General features: G+C 39.3%; 1 protein-coding gene across 2 annotated transcripts in view; it reads right to left on the minus strand.

Annotated features, from left to right (window-relative positions):
- Window positions 1–13,285, minus strand: part of CNTNAP5 (contactin associated protein like 5) — a 250,433-nt gene that overhangs the window by 210,091 nt on the left and 27,057 nt on the right. The window lies entirely within an intron of this gene.

Here is a 13,285-nt window from a genome sequence, read left to right on the forward strand (position 1 = left end):
CTTTCCTGAGGTCTCATACTGACTTTTATTACTCTACTTTCCTGACRTGATTAGGGATGAGAGTGATCTCCTAGAAGATAAGTGGGCATGAGGCACAGGGCCTTGAGACTGGCCAGCTGGTTCCCCCAAGGGCCATGGAGTAGCAGCACACAGGTAGCCCATACACTGAGAGTAAGGCAGCTCTCCCCATGCAGAAATCAGCCCTGTTTTTAAAAGACACCTCAGAGGCAAATAAAGCCTTTTTCTGGGTGCTTTGTGATTGTATCTCCAAAACAGACATCCCTAATTGCCACATCATTATTATTATCCATTCATGCAAGGATGATGGACAGCACATACTTAAACACAGTTCAGTCCTGCTACAGAGAGCACATTACACTTTAAATATGAAGACAAAAAAAGTGGTAATAATTGTAAAGATTTCAGTCTTAGTTTTATTGATATGCACATTTGTGGGACATTTATATCAGCCCAGGAAAAGTGATGCCTCAGTGAACGTGAACAAAGCACGGATCACAAGCTCATCCCAAGGGTAGCTGAGCTGAAAAACAAAAATGTTTCAAGTAGTGCCAGAAACAGCAGTTCAGGAGCTGCTACTCTCAGGAAGTTGTGAAGCTGCTGAAGTCCCAATGAACACAGCTCTTGACCAATACCGTCTTCTCCACCCTCCGAACTTCCTTTGGTCCCTTTTGGCTGAGCTAGCACAACATGACCATGGATGTGACTCCTAGGTAAGGGCAAGCTCACCACACAAAAGCAGCAAGGATAAGCCAGGCTTTGCTAACTAGTACATGCTAGTGCACACGGCCACTCAGCAGAACACATCTTAACTATCGAGCCTTGCTACTGAACTGACCACGTCTAGTGTGCTCTGACAGCTTTGTTGGCTATAATCAAGTTCATATATATTCTTGGGATACCTTGCTGACTCATTTCACAAACAAGACAGGACTCAAAATAGGACTCAAAAAAGTGTGCTTCTGTCTTTCACTATGCTATAGCTAAGCGTTTATCAAAGGTCACAGGCTTGCTAGCCAAGCCGGCTTTTTTTCAGGTCATTCTAATGTCTTGGGAACATCTAGTTTTAAGCCAAAACATGATAGAAAATAAATTCAGTTCAGCTAAATATATTCTAAAACAGGAAAGAGAAGTAGCGAGAAAGTCTTCTTAAAGTTTTTGATAAAATATTTTCCTTTAGCTGACTACCGTCTTTCACTACTCTGTCTCTAAAAGTATATTAAAAAATCCTTCAGCTTACCGGTAACCCTGGCTAATACTCTTCCAAAAGCCTTAACTCTTCCAGTTATAAGATCAGACAAYAACCTTGGCTTAAGTAGAACTCTCACATCAGAAAATTTTTACATAGCTGTGCCATCTTCTAGAATTCCTTTGCTTTTAGTACAAAACATTGATCCCAAAAAATCTGCAGGATGAACTCCACTGTAGCTTTTGTTTGTACACCCATATATTATTCAGTGTATTGTATACAGTGTAAGGATGGAAACATAGGAAAGTAATTTCCTCCCACAAAGTAATATTCCCCGTGAAGTGACAGAGAAAACCCTGCCTCTTCACCAAGTTCAACTGAGCACCTTGACACCCACAACAGTGCAGCTTGCCATGCCAAAAATAACCACCTCTGACTGCCAATCTACCTCGCCTAGGCAGCACGACCTACACTTATGAAGTGTTGTCTCAGTGTGACTGCTRWCTTTCWGKASTMCWGAAAGWYATCAAGCATGCAGGAAATGGCATCCTCTCTGCAACTCCAGCTAGTTTCAATGCATTTGCCTTTGTAGATATTTCTGTGAAAAAGTAACAAAGATTCCAGTCCTTTCACAGCTTGGTTTTTGCTAAATACTGAAGTGACTAAAAGTGTATGTATACACACACACACACATATATAATGTATAGCAGTTGATTTCGCCCACTGGGGGCAGCTACCTTATTTTATACCTTTTAAAGAAAAGGATCAATGTTCAAAACAGTCCCTCTTAGGTCCAAACAAGAGGATCACTGCCAATACAACCAGGAGTATTTCTATAATGACCAGTGTGTGGCAAAGCAGAGCTTCACACAGCTAATGACTGCAATCACCGAGCACATGGAATACAAGCACGGAGCTAGTGAGCCAGAGAACATTTTCAGGCATTTCATTGCTATAAAGAAATGAACAAATTCAAGAACACATTTAGATCTATTTAAAGGTGCTATAATCAACAGCTGCTGCACATTTTTTCCTCCCTTAATAAAAAAAAGTTATGAAATCCCAGGCATGGCAGAATGGATGCTGTTTATGAAACCTTGATTGAATCCCTCTCATGTTTGAAATCCCTTCACTACACAGACCAAGCTCACTGTCTACACTGCAAACTTCTAGATCATTCAACACAGAGGAGTGAGTGAAAAATAGTGTGTAATCAACACCTCCAAGACACCTATCTCTCTACACGTGTTGGATGCAGCAGAAAATAGAAGCAGTGCCATCCTTAGCCTTGCCAGCAGACCTTGTAAGGTGCTCAGTGCAGCAGCCCTGCTTCTAACAGATATTCTTGCACATGAGGATTAAAGCTCGCACAGATCTGGCCTCCGTGCACAGCAGCAGTAGTGGGAAGGCTGCTCTCACTGAGCCCAAGCACCCTTGAAAGGTCCCTGGGAGGAAGAGGAGGTGGCTCCTGTTCTCCCACGTGCATCTACCAACCTTACTCCAATGCTCTCAACAACAGTGAAGAAACCTGAAGCAAAACTGGGATGGGTTAATCTTCACTTGCCAATACCAATGCTAATAAGAACAAGATCCAGGCTAAGTACTCGCTTCTGAAAAGCCTTTAAAGTGCATTCACCATCCTGGAGCTCTTCTCCATCTAGCTACACAGCTGACTTAATTAGCTACTTGGGGACTTCCTAGGGCAAAGAGGAGATGCAGACCAGTGTCAGCTCTATTTATCCCTATTCTCAGTCTCATGCATAGAAGAAATTAAGTTTATAATTGGTTTAAAAGAGGTTACACAGAAACAACTAGGGTATTATTAGTTATTGTTACTGATTGGCTTAGTTTCAAAGATAGCTTTGAAATAAAAGATTTTTTTTTTTAAGTTAGTTTGCCTAACTTCATTGCTGCAGAAAAGTTCAGCAAAACAGCTCAAAGCATGTATTCTCTAAAAATTATATAAAAACAATCACAGTAGGGACAAATAATTTATGCTTCTGTTTCTCTGCTAGGAGCTACCTGACCTGGATGAAAATCTTAGAATGAATATTCTGTAACATGCTTGTCTGCAGGGAGGAAAGATGAGCACAGTCAGTTTGAGGTAAAGCACCAGCTGTTGGAACCTAAAAATCAAATTTATCAAGGATGCACTAAAGTTCTGTTAATCCTCCAAAAACCACAGGGGTTTGGAAGGCTTTAAAATAAAAGAAATTGGAGCACTCCTGTATCCAGACCAAGCTGGGACAGAGAATCCTCTCTTTCCTTAGGTCATCAGGTTCAAAATGGCATCTTAATTTCTACTGTCACTCACTCCTGAGGTCTGCAGGAAGTGATGTTTCAAAAAAYATATACATTTCATTCAAGCATTAAAATCACAAGTTCATATGAAAGTCAACTCAATATTGTCCTATTATTATAATGTTACACTAACTTCACAAGCCTGACACTGATTTAAAGTCATTTTTTAAGGGCAGACTAATAAATATATTTTGCATTCACCATCAGAAACACAGTTTCACCTCTGCAGCGGGAAGTAGGACTCCAGGCTTAAAAAAACACCTCAAACTCTTCTGTTAAACAATAAATTATGCAGAGACAAACAAATTATCAGATGTCTGCAGCTTTTGATCTCAGCTCACGCTACAGAAAGATTGTCATGGTATTTTGCAAGAATTTTTCCTGGTCTAACCAAGAGTTTGAAGCATGCAAAGATCTTCTATTTTGTTACCAAAGCYAGAAATAGGAAAGAGCACACAGGACAACATAGTTTTGTTCTGAATTCATTCCTTCAACCTAATTTAGCAATAATGCTTTTGTTCCTAATAATAATGTGAAATATATACAAGGTATCAATATATTTCCACATTTTCAAGGACATGCTATGTTGCAAGTATCCCAGCCTGACATATTTCTGTCCTCATGCTAGTTACTTTAGCTGGAGGTCTCACCTCACACGTGAGGACTGCTCATTTCAATGCTCATCAAGTTATCAAGCATAAGCCTCAAATTGTGAATGAATTAGTTAAAGGTACTACAAACAAGTCACAGGCTCAGCACAACAATTCAAGCTGACAACACAGGCCTCGTTTTCTTTTCATACCCCTTATCCTTAAGTATAACCTAGTAAATAAAATTTATAGCTACCTTTCTAGAGTTGGCTGAAAACTTTCTATCATGACTTCCTGATATCAGATAGATACTCTCCAAAATCCTGGTTTCCCACAGAATGCCTTCCTTGACTAAAAACTAAAGTGAAATTTATTGAGTCATTTAAATTCAAGCCTTTTTTCGTGTTTTTTTTTCCCCTCCTCTAACTTCAAAAAGCATCTTTAACTTCAAAAAGTTATTTCAACATCACTCTAACTTCTGTGCAGCACCAGTTGCAGCTCATGTTACTGCTCCACCAACACGGTAGACCCATTGGCAAATATCTCATCAATTCATCTCCTATGTACAAGACAATACAAAACATGGAATTCCTCACTCAAATGGCTAGTGTTTTTGACCTACTCTCTATTCTGCTGGTTTGACAAAAATTATTTCAGCATTTGCTATTCCAACCAAACGGGCAAACTCTACACAAATGGGCCTTGGCCTCAAGAAACTGCTCATGTTTAAGTCATCTGACTTTTTTTGCAGAAAACTGTATCACTACAGTAAGTAGCAATACTAAGTGATAACAGGCAACAAGGAGGTACCTGTGAATATGTTATGCTGTCTGTTTCGCCAAGAATTTTCAATAGCCTTAGAAAAATAGARAATGTGTTTTTATTTCACACAGTATTTGACTTTTCTTCATTTGTCTTCACTTTTGATGTATTCTTTATCCTTTCGTTTGTCTAGTAAAAAGCAAAAAACAAGAAAACAGATATAAAATATGCCTATCAATGTAGCCCCAACTATGAAAAAGGAGGTCAACTGCAGAAACTGAAACTTGTACATACAAAGAATTTCCAGTGGCTTCATAAACCAGGTCTGGCATTGTATAAATTTTTAAACATGTTATGAAATGTTTCTCTTAATACATTCATTTTTGCAGTCTTCCATCTCTGCCACTTCTTGGTGCCCATATGAGAAATGACAGTTCTGGACTCTCACCTGCCACACAGTGCATGCGATAGAAAGGACACTTGACCATCTCCAGATTGATGCAATATTTTTAACTAGCATTAGGGAAGAGAAAAACTTAGCCCATATCCAGGCTTGTATTTCAGGAGCCTAAACATCAAAGTGAATTTAGGTCCTTGTCCTTCATGGCAATTATCTATCCTTTTTTCCCTTATTCAGAGGACACAATCCAGAAATTAGAGAATCAAACTGATCTTTTGTTTCTGCTCACTTTATAGTTTGCTATTCCAGTATAAATTGAACAAGGACCAAAAAACATGTTCTTTAGTTTGGAATTACAGGGTTTAAGATTGTAACAGGAGACCTTTTCTTTTTTAGCAAGTTTCTTGGTTTTTCCACATAAACACAAACACAATAAACAGGTAGAACCAAAATATTTGAGTCTATAAGCATGTTCCTGCTTTCTCTATGCAGCTGCTCCTGTTCATGTACAATATGCCAATACACACATTCCTCAGACAAATTGCATGTCGTTTTTTGCACATGAAAATGTGCCCTGTGGAGGGCAAAGCACTCAGAACAGCACTGATACCAGAACTRAACCAGAGTCTGACATTTCAGATCAGCACCTTTTCATGACAGTAAGACAGAGGCAAAAAATTGTTCATAAACTGATCCCAGGTGATAGGGGACAGGAAGAAAAACTACATTATTGGGCCACTTTGTTAGCAGAAATAAGCTAWGATGAGGATATGATCTACTATGTTCAATCCCCCAGAGCTATGGTGAATTTAAAGTTGTTCGACATTAGCCACAGTGAATATGAAATTCCTTACATATTTAGAAAAAAATAGATAAAAGGCAGTTAGAGCAGGACCAATTTGTCCATTGCAGAGCTTGACTTGCTGACATATCTTCATCTTCATGCAGACATCAGCCTCAAAGCAAGTTATTCCGTAGACCATGGATGAAACAGCAAAGATGCCTAAAAGAATATGAACCTCAGCATATCTACAACTATTAAAATCAAGCCTYATCTCCACAAAATTTTACTCTCAGTTCTTGCAAAGTCAAAGAAAATGCTGAACTGTCCTACAGACATAATCTTTTTCATAACTGAAATTTCTGCAACTGTTATAGTGCAGTGCATTATTAAATGGAACTCAGTAATATAATTTGCCTTAATGAGAAGTGTATAACCACAATGAAATATTACATATGATGTTTTAATAAGGATTATGGCATGTTAATTTTAAACTGAACAGCACATGTAACAATCCATGTCCCATGTACAGTGCAACAGCTGCTAACCTGTAGGACTRGTTTATACTTTTCCCCACACAGATGAATAACAAGGTAACTATGCAACTACATAAAGCATCCATTTATGATGAAGASTGCTTTTTTGAATACTGAGAGGAAGTCACAACTGTCCCATTCAATTCACTGCTTGATCTTTCATGCTTCTGCAGAGAGAACATCTACAGTCTACGTGTTYTTTTTTGCATCAATTTAGCTTGTGGGCATATAAACTGGCCGTCCTATATGGGCTATGTTGACCAGTCTTTATAAAAAGCTCCAYATATTTCTAAATAAAAAATTACTTTCAACCCTAAAAGAGAAGTTTCAGAAAAAATATTCTATACTACTACACAAGGTTGAATCCACTTCACACTTAGTAATAGGTCAGGGTTCAAGATGATAAAGGCAATCACTTCACATACAAGATATGTCCTCACTCTGGCTGGAGTCACTCTAAGGTCCAGCCACTGTCAAGATGCACCTTGGAGCATGAACCTGGACTCAGCTGCTGCTTCCCTTGCCTATAAACCAAATCTAGGCGTGTACAGTTTTTGTTAAGGTTTAAAAGCAGGTGATACAGCTGTGGCCCAGTTTGTTGCTCCTAATTTTAAAATAAACATTAAAAGTCAACAACAATGAAACAGACATCTGTAAAGATTCAGTGCCTACGCCCGGATAATGCTGCTTAAGACCAGCTATATGCACAAACTTGTTCAATTACTGCACAAGCATGTAATTTTTGCACAAGACAACTAGACCCCTTGAATACAGCATGCCTTCCAGCAAGCCTCTCTCACTTCAAAATGTCTACAGGAAGCACATCCCTCACCGATACTTAATAGCAAATTAAGATCTATTTCACCACAGGAAGACTAAGCAGCCAAGCTCTCAAGAATACCCTCTGCAATTTTAAGTGATTATATGAGAACCGGCAAGCTAATGTAAAACAAAGCCTCTTTTCAYGTCATGAGCTTAGTTTAGTAGGGCTTATAAGAGATCCTGTTTCATCTTATAAAGAGGAAAGATCATCAAGGACAAAAGAAGTCCTATTCCTAAAAATGTGGAAGGAAAGAATCAATATTTCTGTCCTCACCTATCAGATGGAAATTTTCAAGAGTGATTTAAATTGAAACTATTTTTACATGGAGAAATGTTTCCTTGGATCTTTGTTATTGTAGTTAAACATCCCAGAAAGAACAATGCAATATGAGTCAACGCAAGTGAAAACACGTGGTGACGCAGCAGACTTGCTGCTGTACATTTTGGAGAGTACATGCTTTCTCTTAGAAAGATGTACACAAAAATCGGAATTCAAGGGAGTCACTTCCCTATGGTCCTCACACACTACTTGTACATGCATTAGTCTAGCATAAGGAAATGGCAAAACTTGCAGTAATTTTAGCCTTCTTTCAACATTTACCTTTCATGTTCTGGAGCACCTCAACCTCCTTTGACAAAGACCACACAACAAGTCATTAAATATGAACTGTTCCAATAAATCCTTCCAGCCCTGGAGCTCCACGCTCTGACATATCTGACAATGCCTACCCTCCACATAAGCACCTGGGCTTGAGGAAGGAGACTGCAGAGGGGCACCACCCAGGGACTGAAAATGAAGACACACAAACAGTGTCCCAAATAAACCACCCTTTCTAGAGATGCTTAATTCCAACTGAAGCAGGTGTGCTGCAACACAGACTTAATCACAAACACAATAGAGGATTYTTAAAAAAAGAAAAATAAATTAGTGGGGTTTTTTGAATCCTATTTGATCAAAAGAGAAAAGCTTTTAATAAGGATTACTTTAGTAAGATATATAGCTCACTTAYGCAGCACCAGCAGAAATTACTATTAATGTATTAGTAAACCAAGCTTCTTCCTCTCACTGAGAGCTCCCTAACAATTATAATGCAATTTGTCTATCGAATAAACAAAGTCAATCTTTCCTTTCTCCAGATTCTGAGAATATCTCCTTAAGGAGACTTAACTATGGWCACTAGAAGCCAGCACAGCTAAAAAAATTAAACTAGATTAAAAAACACTTCCAAAATAAGAAATTTTAAACCCTCAAACACACACACAGCTAGACAAGACTTGAAATAGCTTTTCAGACATCCAAAAGATAGTTCACCAAAATAAAAAGCAACAATTTCTTCCCGTTAGTAGATGGCGAGCACACACAAGCAATGCATGCTCAGATGCTTTGGAATAAAAACTYACTGAGCATAAGTTAAGGAACATAAAAATCTATTGAGATCCAGCTAGTATGCTCAGATAAAAGAACACCAATAAAATTCCTGTAATATTTTTGCAAGTCCTACATTGTGCTCTTGTTACTTGCAGAGTGCTTTACACTATAGCATCAAGACACTGAATGCAACAGTTTAGAATTATACAGTATTGTGAAATCTTGAGGATTTCACAAGTGATTCTCCCTCTTGGCATCCCCTTTCATTTCGCAAGTTGATAATTTCATATCAGCAAGACAGATTTTGATCCTTATCTTACTCTTTGTCAGACAAAGTCAGCCTTGATAATTTTCTCTGTAGATCTTGTGATGATCCCTCTTAAGCTTCCTTGGAATAGGGTGTTCTCAGTCTTGAGAAGAACAAGGCTGTTCTGGAGTATGTCTTATCCTGTCAACAGACTTAAAATTGAAGAAAATGAAAGATGTGAARCACTAGGAGATATATTTAGTGATTCACTCTGCTAAGGACTCTGTGTAATAACCCAACCAGGAAGTTGTAAACGTCGGTTACAGTATCTAAAAAGAAAATGCACACCCTCCATCACAGTATAAAGGTGATGCACCACGTGCTGTGCCTCTCTTGCTTTGGAAGGTTAGTTGTCTGTTTACTTGCCTAATTTAGATCTAATATTTTGAGCAAGCGAACTGCCTTTTGAGCTCAAACACTCCAGTCTTAAAAGGAAGATGASGAAAACACTGCAATCAGTACTCCCTCTTAACAAGTAAACATTAAAAAGACTAGAAATTGCTTATGACAAGAGTTTCAAAAAGTAATAAATGCTGAAGTGAGTTGTTCTGCCAGCATTAAGAAAAAACAGTGTCTGTCCCATTCAAAATGCTTCCTGCTACAGAGGAACAAAATAAACTCTTTAAATCACACCAAAGAGAAGTACTTGCTTTGACTTGTTTTGTCTACTGCTTTAAAAAATAATTGCTCAGTGCCATCACATMTCACTTTCCACTGTTTCATTCCTCCACATGCGTTGGGGCACAGGCTGCACCTGCAAGCAAATCCACTTAAAACCCCTTGAGATTTGGTGATGGAGCATCTTCACCACAGTCCTCTGCTGGAAGCTCTACCCACACCTCATCCTCCAGGCAGCAGGCCTGATCCTTCAGAAACATCCCCTTCCATGTAGCGCCAATAAAGACCACTGAATAATGAGTAATCCTATTAAAACTAAAGGATTTACAGCTAGCTTAATGCTTTAGGTGAAAAATGGATGGAAGGTTTATAACTACTCAATTTTCCACCTACCTAATTAAGCAATTCAGGAGCCAAAGAGGTCTTTTTCCTATATTTCTACCCCAATGGGACTATTTTCAACTGACAAATTAGCTAGCAAGGACTATTCTAACAAGCACTCAGTTTAGATTTTAAGTGCAGCAACAGCTACACAAATCAGTCATTACTCTGATATCTCAGAAAAACTAACCTAATTACACCACATTTCAGTTGAAAGAATAGGCAAGAAGGAAAACAACAAAAAACACTTATTCTTATTTTATGGACATCTTTTCATGTCTCAAATGAGCTTCTATAGCAGCMAATTCACACACTCCTTCCCCCAACTAGTCACTTACCTTTTAATCTTTGTGACTTGCCGTTTATTAATAAATACTGCAAAAGCTCTATGCTATTTCTTCTCTCTACTGATGCATCTCACTTATTGCCTTACTAACTTTTATTACAGCTGAGGCTTCTATAATTCAGTTCATTTCCACTCCTAGTTCCTTGTGCTGATAATAGGTGTAATTTCCCCTTTTTCTTAGGGGAGCCCATGGAATGCTCCTTTTTATTTTGTCTCATTATTTTTGACACCAGTCTTATGCAGTGGCATAAACCCTGCTAGACTAGGCTCCTGCTGTTCCTGTTTGCAGCACTGTACATTTGAAGCCTCTCCAGGCTGTGTTGCTTCCACTACAATCTCTGAAAAATTCAGATCAAAATCAAAAGGAAAAGTGACATGTGGGCAAAGAAATACCTGCTGTTTGGCCAACTTGTTGCAAACACTCAAATGCCCCTTAGCCCCCAAGTAATTAAGGAAAACAGCTTGAACAATTTAAATATTAAAAATGCATTTTATTATTTAAACATTTCATAAGGAGAACACAGAACCTTCAYAGCAACCAAAATTGAAGTGCAGTCAGGATGCCAAGCTCATACTACACCGTCAGAAAGAAATATAATTTTCCTGTATTTGGTAAAGCATGAATTTACAAATATTGCAGTACAGAGGAAAATTGCCTCATGTTAACCTTAAACACAGACTTTGGGAACAATACTTGGTCACAGCTTGTGAAATTCCACTTTGCAACCATCACAAATTCAGGGSCAGTGTCTCCAGAAGTACATTCAGTTCAAAGCAAGGCACCACCAWGTACTTCTGAATTATCCTACAAAACATGCAAGTGCCTCCTTCTCCATCCTAATATCCTCAGCTAGGGAAGATACTTATGGACGTGAGTAACAGTTTATGAGTGCAGGAGCTCTGGAGGAAAAGCAGGGCATCTGCCTTCAAAGAGATGAAGAAAAAGTGGAGGGCAAGACAGACCCAAGATGAGCATCTTCCAGAGCCTCCTTCATCCCCCAGCCATTCACCTGCACACCAAATCCAAAGCTGCCTCCTACAGGTAGTAGCACTGGAAGAGGACTCACTGCAAACATGAATTAGATCTGCCCCTAGGTACTTAACAGCATTTATTTACCTTGCAATAGCCTCTTGCGCTGAGTTACATTCCCAGGAAAGAAGAGAATAAAAGCAGCAAGAGACTCGTATTTTCCTCGTCCCAACTCTCCTGTGCTGCATTCAGGTTTCTTGAAGTGGGGACCTTAAACTGTCAGTCCTACCTGCAAATACCACAMAGGCATTTTTGTTTAGCCACCAGCTACACTGGGCTCAGCCCTCCATGCTGGATGCGTCTTCCCTGTGTCCCAGGCTGCAGCTCCTCTCTGAGGAGGCATCACTTTCCCTCCCCACCCCATGGCAAAGTGGAGCTAGCTCCATTAGCAAACCTCTGAGCAAGTTCAGTTCAAATCATATGCCTTTCCTACTGCTTAAAGCAAACAATTTCCAAATTAACTGTCAAATATATTTTGCCTTATACCTCTGTAAAAGACAAGTCAGTTTTCTTCTCCTGCAGTTCTAACCTTTTTTTTTCTTTAGCAAATTACGGCTGGTAACTATTTTGCACTTAAAAAACMAGAATGTGGAAGTTAACAGCTTTCCCCATTGCTGTTTGATCACCAGAATATCTTTATCACTACCTATTACATGACAAACCTGATTGAACATCCCATTAAAAATGATAGCTGTAAGGATTCATACACAAAGTGCTTAATAACATGAGCTTTACTTTCCTGAGAGGTCACTTCAAATGCATGCTATTATTTGTATATTATTATTCAGAAACCAACACAGAGCAACAGCTGCATAACTATCTCAAGCTTAACAGCTTGCCTCCTCCAYGCTCAAGTCAGATATAAACATTTGGAAGCTATTTTTCCAGAAACATTAGGTAATAAGGCTAAATAACCAACTATCAAAGGGCACTACTAGCATCTCAACCTCCCCCCACCAGCATAACACCATAACAATTTTAGACCAAATATCTGTCATTTAGGTCATATTATAGCCATCAGACTTAAGGGCTAAATTCTCAGGACAACAGGACATTTACAAGAGGCTGCAGAGGATCACAGGGGCATACAAAGAGCCATAAGCCATGTCCTGATCTGGCCTTGCTACATTTTCCCAACCAGGTAGCCCAGCTCTGAGCCACCGCACAGCACACACTGTTAGCAGATCSCTCTCTTTTTTCTCCATGAATCCACCATGAGTTTCAGCTCATGTATCACCATTGATATTCAACAGCTCCATCTCCCCCAGAGCTTTTCTAAAATGACCCTGTAAATCTGTCCTGAATCCAGGAGAGTGCCCAGGGCTCTCCATAACCTACCAGAAAGGGCTCCTCCTCCCAGCTGAGTCTCCACACCTGGGTCCCCTTCACATCACATCAGATCACAGAGCCTCTCAAATCCTCTCAGGTCAGATCAAAAAGCCCAGGAGCATTTTCACTATTAGAAGATCCAAGGCACCTGGAGGTGTCTTCTCATGCCAAGTTTTACTTACATTACAAACTATGCCAYTACCGCAGGAGCAAGTAGGAGGGAAATAAAAGCTCTTCAAAATGGGATGAGAGCACCTGAAAGACACACAACTGAAGTCGGGCCAAGCCCTRTAAGACCACAGAGAAAACCTGTAAGGCACTCTGCTTTCTTACAGCACCAGGCAATGGCATCATGTTGATACATTTGCCTCCCTTACATTCCATACATAAACGGTCTGAGCAATTTAAAAAAAACATTTTTTGCTTTGGACTGCAATGCAGCACTAGAGAGCAGTGGTCTGCAGGAACAGTAGCAGCACATGCAGAGGCTCTGCATATCTGTTTCT

The sequence above is a fragment of the Nothoprocta perdicaria genome, unplaced genomic scaffold (genome assembly GCF_003342845.1).
Source record: "Nothoprocta perdicaria isolate Ctin4 unplaced genomic scaffold, notPer1 scaffold_0, whole genome shotgun sequence".
Lineage (NCBI taxonomy): Eukaryota > Metazoa > Chordata > Aves > Tinamiformes > Tinamidae > Nothoprocta > Nothoprocta perdicaria.